Raw genomic sequence first — 8,252 nt, forward strand, 5'->3', positions numbered from 1 at the left:
TTTAAATATATTATCAACTAGCAGTTTTGTTACTGCCATAGATTATAAAACACAGACACTGCATTTCCGATTCCAGAAGCCAATAAAGGAGCAACATGATGTGGAGTAACTTTTGGGTCTGGTCTAGTACAACAGGCAGTCTTACCTGTAAAAATGTATTGTTTGTTATATTTTCTTCATAAATTGTAGTCTGCTGTTTGTTAAAATGAACGGTTTACCCACGACTGGTAAATTAATCTTTTAAAGTACTAGTGAGAGCGTTGATTGTAATTTTGAGCCATAAAATTAACTTGTGCTGTCATTCTACTGTTCTCCATTACTATTTTTTTTTAAATTCCAGGGCTGCAGGCTGCAGCCCTTATCACAGGAATATAGGTGATCAAGTCTATGGCGCTACCTATATAAGTAAGGGGTGCAGGATTGGGCCCTAAATGCTTTACAAAACCATACTTTATGGTGTGCTCTAATTTCATGAAATATTAATCTATTCAAATACATGGAGCTATTCAGGTTAAAATATAAAATAAAACTCCAATATACGAGAAAACTACATTGATGCTTTAAATTTCACTATAATTTAGAGAAAAACATCTAGATAACAAATTTTGTACATTTCTTTGAATAATACACTTTATAATCTGGCACTCAAAGTTGTGTTTGGAGACTATGATGCCAAGTCTATTGTTTTGTCTTATTTGGTCTGCTGCTCAACCTCTTTTTTTGGAGACTACAGTATTATAAAATATCTCATATATAATATATGTAAATTAGGCTAGTCATTTTATTATTTCGTATGATACATATTTTACCAATTAATGTAAATTTAAAAGCAATTAAATATTGATTCAAATGTATTTGTGCTTCTAATATTATTTATTTAGATTTGAAGCAATAATTTTCATTAGTATATTACTTGATAGGTTTTTATTTTTAAATAATTATGACCTACATATTTAGACATTAAATGTTTAATACATTAATTTATGTATTGCCTTCTTATATTGTGGAAGGAAACACACAGCCAACCTTGCAGGTCAGGACTGTATTGTATTGTCTGTGGAGCTGAAATATTACCAAAAGCAGAGGGTAAGACCCGTTCCAGCTCATTTTCACTTTGCTTTTAGGGCTGGAGGGGTTGTACATTTTTTTTTACCTTGCACCTCTGAATACTGAAAGTACGTTTTAGAATCATCATTAGTTAACAAGAAGGATAAGGTAATTAGTAAATTAATTATTTCTTTAAGACAGATTTTAGATTTTCTGCATTTCTTTTCACTGAAGTTATTACAGTAAAGCAGCTGCTTCGTTTTCACCTGAAGTCTCATTCCAGACGACAGACCCTCTTAGAATGCGTGGAACTGTGCTCTCTGACTGACAAATAGCATTTTTTATTATTGGTCTCACTGGCCTTTCCCTAAATTTAGAGACAGGCTGGTGAATTACCATAAAAGTGGTGGCTAATGGAAGCAGTCTTACTGTTGCTCTGCCTGTTTATGATAGTGTTTTAAACCTCGACATACTAACCTGGCTTGCAGCACAGCTGGCATCTATTTAAGTGGAGTATGCCAGCTAACTGGATAGCACAGTCTGTGACAGTTGGTTCTGGCAGCATCCCCAGATTAGAGAGAGCAAGGGGAAGGGTGTGTTTTACCACCCAACCCTGCCATACTTGGGAGATATGTCCTTTCCCTCCGTTAGGTGTTGTCACTATGTGGGATGACCAGGGCTACATGAGATGTGCTGGTATTTTGGCAGAGTAATTTGAAAAAGACCAAAAATATATTTTTGATCAAAATAACAAAGTTCATACATGGCTTCCTGCATAACATGATCTTATTGTCATTCCTCTTCCTTCCTGTCCCACTGCTTAATTTTATATATTTTTTAACCCTGACTTGTTGTGTCATGTCAAACCTGGATTATAAAGTCTTTATTTGACTGTGACTTAATTTGTTCTTGTGAGACATTTAACCCTCTTTTGGACTCCCAAACCTTTATGGTGATGATAATGGTCTTGCTTGCTGACGTTTTAGAGTCATGCTACTAGACCACATACACTAGTGGCATAGCTAGGGATGTTAGCGTCAACATTCATTGATGAAGACACGGCCATAGTATGGTTAAATGCAGAGGCTACAACTTTATTAAAATTCTTAACCAACAGGGACCATTCCTCCCAGCTACATGTTTGGGCTGTTCCAGTGCAAATTTCAACTTGGCACCAGTGGCCCCGGGTTCTACAAACCTGAGGGGAGCTATGAAGGCCATGCCCCCTTAACACACTCAGGACTGCTCAGGGAGCCTGGTTGTCAGTCAGACTCCTAATCCACTCCCCACCTACAAACAGGAGATAGGAGAAAGGAGATGCCGCACGAGATGTGGAAACATGCCCCTGCATTGTGCACATGTTATACTCTGGGCCCACGCCCAGTAAGCCCCTTGGGTTACAGGGTCTTCCCATCTGACCCTTTCTAACTCACCAGCCATACTGGAACCCACGGAAGTTGCAAAATGTAATTTAATCCCCAAAATGGACCTCAGAGATACTGGATGGAGGTGAAGAACCCACACAGCAGTTTGCCAGTTTTGCAATAAGGGAAAAATTCCTTCCAGATCTCCACATGAAGTCTGGCAATGAGCCTCTACCCTGGTATCTAAGGAGATCTCACCCATTAGATAGGGAGAATATGGCTATGCCTATACTCTGAGCTAGGGCTGTGATTCCCTGCTCACATACACATATTCACGCTAGTTTTCAGTGAGTGTAGTGTAGCCACTGTAGCACGGGCAATGGCAAGACTGTGCCAAGTACCTACTCACCAGTTTCAGGCAGGTTTGTACTCAACATGGCTAAGCCGTGCCTTCCTTGCCACTTCCCCTGCTACAGTGCTATTTATACTCAGGATTGCTCAAGGAGAGCTACTGAGTACACAAGCAGGGAATCACACCTCTCCCTCCTAGTGGAGACGTAGCCTCAGAGTAGGGCTTGAATGGAACCAAACTGGCAGCTTGGCAGCAGAAAGCAAAAGAGCTCAGAATGGCTACTCCCAGCAATAAAAGTAAGGAGAGGCCATCCTCCACAGCAAGTGAGGGCTAGGCACATGGCCCCTCCTAGCTCCCCTATCCAATACCAGTTGCAGTAGGCAGGTCAGAATCCATTTCCTGGCCACCAAATGGGATAGCTTTCTTCCTCCCGTCATGGAAGGGGCTGTGGAGGAATGAGAAAGGAGCAGCACCCTCTCCCATACACTTATTCTTCAGGGATGGGAAGGGGGAACCAAGGAGAGTACATAGAGCACTTCCCCAGCTGCTCCTACTTGGTGATCTCCAGGTGCCTTCCTTAACCCAGGGCTAGGGGAAGTGCGGGGTGTCCATCAAAGTTAAATCTGGCTTGCAAGATGAGCATTATTCTATGAATACAGAAAAGCAGGCCAAAAGTAATAAAGGATCCTCCACTTTCAGAACCACCTGCTTTTGGGGCTTGTCACAGGCTGGCTGGCCCTTTCAGGGGAATCAGGCTCAGCCTTGCCTGTGATGTAGCAATTATCCTTGATGCAATCTTGATTTGGTATCTTAGCATAGTGACTCCAGCTGTGAAAGGATCAGGGAGGACTGCTTAGAGAGAGGGGTGGAAGAAAACCCAGGAGTGAGGAGCAAGGAGAGTTCTTTCTCCCTAGGAAGAGGCTGGTGAGGGCAGGCTGGAGGGACCCACAGGGAGCAGGTTAGGTTCCTGTGGGAGGTGCTGACATAGCGCCTGTGAGAAGCAGGAAGGTCCCCAGGAGAAGCTGCCACCATCCCCAGGCAGGAGAAGCAGTGAAGAAACCTGCTAAGAAGGATGACGTCCAGGGAAAAAGCCTTGGGAAGCAGTGTTCAGACAAAGCAGCAAAGAAGGAACTCTGCAGTCTCCAGGAATAGTGGTCAAGCATGGGGAACTTCATCACAGCCTGAGAGGGGTAGAAGGATCTTTTGTTTGGATGTTGGTGTGGATTCTTTAGTTGGACTTTTGTTACCCTGGAAGGGAACAGAACTGGAAAAGGGAGCTGAGCCATGGAAGACATAGCCAGAGAGAGGCCATCACAGGGCCAAAGAAATGGCTAACGGGCGCTGGAGATGCCTATTCTTACACCAGGCGTGCTATGGCGGCAAGTGGAACACTTAGAGGGCTACATAGCCTAATGTCATGAATAAATTCCTGACCTTTCATCTGTTTCTTAAACATTAAATCATCTGTTCTTGTGCCTTTGGCAATTGATATATAGTGAAGTGGAAGCGTGGTACAGGAAATGAAACCATTCTGAAGCTCTGTGGTACTTTAGCATTGGTGGGCACCAAGGTGTCTATTGGAAGCAATAGGTTTTATACTGTTTAGATTAGACTCCTGGTGTCAAATGTGTAAAATCTGTGTAAAATCTGTCCTATTTTGATGAAAATTTAACATAAATGCAATTTATGGAAAATAGATTCAAACTCAGGTTAATATTTATACGAGAAAAAAACCCACTCATTGACAAGTAGATTTGGGATACATTAGAAAAATAAAATAAGGCCTCTCTCCAAAACCCATTTAAATCAATGGAGGTCTTTTCATTGACTTCAAGATGTTAGATCATGGCCTAAATTACCATCTTGTAAATGTGGAAAGTTTGCAATGCATTCAAACTGTATTGTATTTGAAACTGTGTATATAAAAAGAATACCTTAACCTCTACTTTTTTAATTTTAGGAACTTTGAAAAAAGCTTTCTGCAGTAATGCAGAACTGCAGATAGTCCAGAAACTCTTCAGAAATGCAAATTTAAGAGCTACAGAATCTCTTAGCAGTTGCATGTGTGAATTAGGTGCCATTTCAGAAGATGATAATGTGGTCTTGATCATCACAGATGATGCAAGTCTTAGTTATCTTAAAGAAACTTTGAAGGTTTATCAGACTCAAGTGAAGTGTGAAGGTGAATCTCTCTGATGGCTAATTAATACTCCATAGTGGTTGCCAAATCCTTATTCATTAAGAGCTCACTTCATGTCAGACTTATCATGTGAGACACCCCTCCTCTACCCCCTCCACATTCATGGATTTTGAATTAAGTGCTGATTAGATTCATGGGCTCTTCCTTTGAGTTTGTTGGCAAGTGGATCCTTTAACATTTGTTTCTCCCAGGCTGTATGCCTAGTAGCCATTGCATTGAGCCAGGAGTGGTTGAAATACAAGTACTTATTGATGATACACCTTTCATAGTGCTCCAAAAGGATAAGATCTACCCAATTTTCTCCTTGTAATGGCATCTGAATTCCATCTCAACCAGTCCATCAGCCCCTCATTCTTCTTCACCAGGCATTGCAATTTACCAGGGAAAGCAAGACTACATAAATTAGATGTCAGGTAGTATTGCAGCATTATTACCCGGATAATAAAAAAAATCTTTTAGCAAATGTATAAAGTTATTTTGGCATTTGGGGACAAGTCCGATGAGGAATCAATCTTTGCTTTAATATAATCTTAATTGGTTAAACTCTATTCAACTGTTTCAGAGGAACAGCCGTGTTAGTCTGTATTCGCAAAAAGAAAAGGAGTACTTGTGGCACCTTAGAGACTAACCAATTTATTTGAGCATGAGCTTTCGTGACGAAAGCTCATGCTCAAATAAATTGGTTAGTCTCTAAGGTGCCACAAGTACTCCTTTTCTATTCAACTGTGTTGACCAAGCAGGTATCCCAGTCCTGCAGGCCACTTCTGCTGCATCCAACCAAGCCAGCTTCCATGATGTTCTTGAGAAATGTGTCCTCTTTTGAAATCTGTATAGCTGCCACACCAGTTCTACTCTTTTGACTAGGCAGTTAAGACTAATATTCTTTACAGGAAAGCAGTTATTTAAGAAAGGTGTCCTCACACCTCTTCTCGAGTGTAGTGACTGTTAATGCTAGGCAAACTCCCAGGACTCGGGTATCTGCAGAAGCAATTATGTGTGGTAAAAGGAAGGTTACTCACTTGTAGATGGAGTTCCACACTTAATTCATTGTTTGGTGTAAGCAAGCATAACTCCATTGACTTCTGTTGAGATGCATCTGTTTATACCAGCAGTGAATTTGACCTGTTGCCTTCTGATCCACACCAACCCATCTTCTCATCCTCAATTCTTCATGTCATTCCATGGTATTCTAAATTGATGGAAAGGAACTGAAGGCAGTTAGAGCCACAATCTCTTATTCCCTTACAGTGAATATTCAGATCTGTGAGTTGGCCATATGTATGGCCCCAGGCGTCAAGAGTGGGGATGTGCAGAGGTAATACACTTGGTGACATCTAGTTACAGGTAACTAGCCTTCCTTTTACTGCACATTTAGCTGATACATACCAAAAGCAAAGAAAAAAGGTTTTGTTAATATGTAGACTACTTTGTTACTAGATTGCATAGTCTATTAGATATGATTTTGTCAGATGATTCTAATTGAATGAATTATTCTTTTATTAAAATTACTAAATTACAAAGCTTTCCTCTTCATTACTTTTCCCTCTCTCATTTACTGACATACTAAAAACGGAATTTCCATTTGGATTTTTCACATGTGAAACATTTCACAAATCAAACTTGTAATATTACTTTCTTTTAAGATGTCTCTGGATGTATATATGAAAGGATTTTTTTCTTTCTTTTTGGAAGACTTGGACACAGGTTTATCTTTAAATGCTATCTGGAATGTGAAGGAATGTTCTCTGACCAGCTATTTGCAATGCAGAAACTGTGTCGTCCGGTCTATTTCTCCATGTCCTTTGATAGGAGCTGAAATTATTGATCTCAGTAACAATGCACAGTCATGAGTAAGTTAAATTGGTTTATATTGTGTATCAGAGGTAGTAAATGAGTTGTATGTATCAATCAAACATATCTGAATGCCAGTTTTAAAGAGAGTGAAAATATGCTTTTAAATAGGGAAAATATAGGTTACTTAAGTCATGCTTCTACCAGATAGGTTTGAAATTATTTAACTGAGATTAGGTCAACTTAAATAAAGAAATTTTTCAGTGTCTGTAGCTAATTTGATAGACTGTCTATAGTTTTAATTTTATTATCAAAATATCCAGCATTTAACAATATTTCATATAAAGGGAGCGCTGACTGATCTGGGAACAAAACAGAAGAGCAAAAGGTCATAAAACGTTGTTACAAGAGGAGGGAGAAAAATTGTTGTTCTTAACCTCTGAGGATAGGACAAAAAGCAATGGGCTTAAATTGCAGCAAGGGAGGTTTAGATTGGACATTAGGAAAAACTTCCTAACTGTCAGGGTGGTTAAGCACTAGAATAAATTGCCTATGGAGGCTGTGGAATCTCTGTCATTGGAGGTTTTTAAGAACAGTTTAGACGATCACCTGTCAGGAATGGTCTAGATAATACTTAGTCCTGCTGTGATTGCAGGGGACTGGACTAAATGACCTCTCAAGGTCCCTTCTAGTTCTGATTCTGTGATATGCCAGTTTTTAGATTTCAAACATGAAATTTAATCTTACTCTGCAAAATTATATTTAGGCAGATGTCCACAATCTTTTATTTAAATTTATAAAAATAAAATTGGTTAACTTTTGGCACTAATAATGACCCTAATCAGACCCTGTTGTATATGTGTGAGGACAGAGATGGCCTAAAAGAGTCAACAGCAAGGAATTTAATAGTGTCATATTTCCAACTGTACTAGCAAACTACATTGTCAGAAGAAAAGGAGTACTTGTGGCACCTTAGAGACTAACCAAATTGGTTAGTCTCTAAGGTGCCACAAGTACTCCTTTTCTTTTTGCAAATACAGACTAACACGGCTGTTCCTCTGAAATCTTACATTGTCAGAGGATCTCCTTGAAAACCAGAAAATAAAGCCATGCACATTTTTATATAGTGCCCTTAACTCTAGTTCCTAGTTTAGAGTAAAGTCAAAGGAGTGGTTCTGTCCTGGATGAACTGTGCAGCTTGACCTCTCTAAAAGGTACCCTTAGGACGCTGATATCTTTCCTGAGCCTTTACTTAATCCTTACTTGGGCAGAACTCTCATTGACTTCAATGGGCTTTTTTTTCAAGAACAAAAGCTAAGCGAAAACTGACTAGTGACCTTAGGATCTGGCTTATATGCATCATTGCCATCAGTTTAAACAATACATAATATACTCTATTATGTCATATAGTATAGTGAGAATGAAATATGTAATATAGAGATTTTGCAGCATTGTATTCCATAAATATTGGTAGCTAACTGTATTATTTAGTTTTTCA

This window comes from Caretta caretta, chromosome 17 (assembly GCF_965140235.1).
Source record: "Caretta caretta isolate rCarCar2 chromosome 17, rCarCar1.hap1, whole genome shotgun sequence".
NCBI classification, from domain to species: Eukaryota; Metazoa; Chordata; order Testudines; family Cheloniidae; genus Caretta; species Caretta caretta.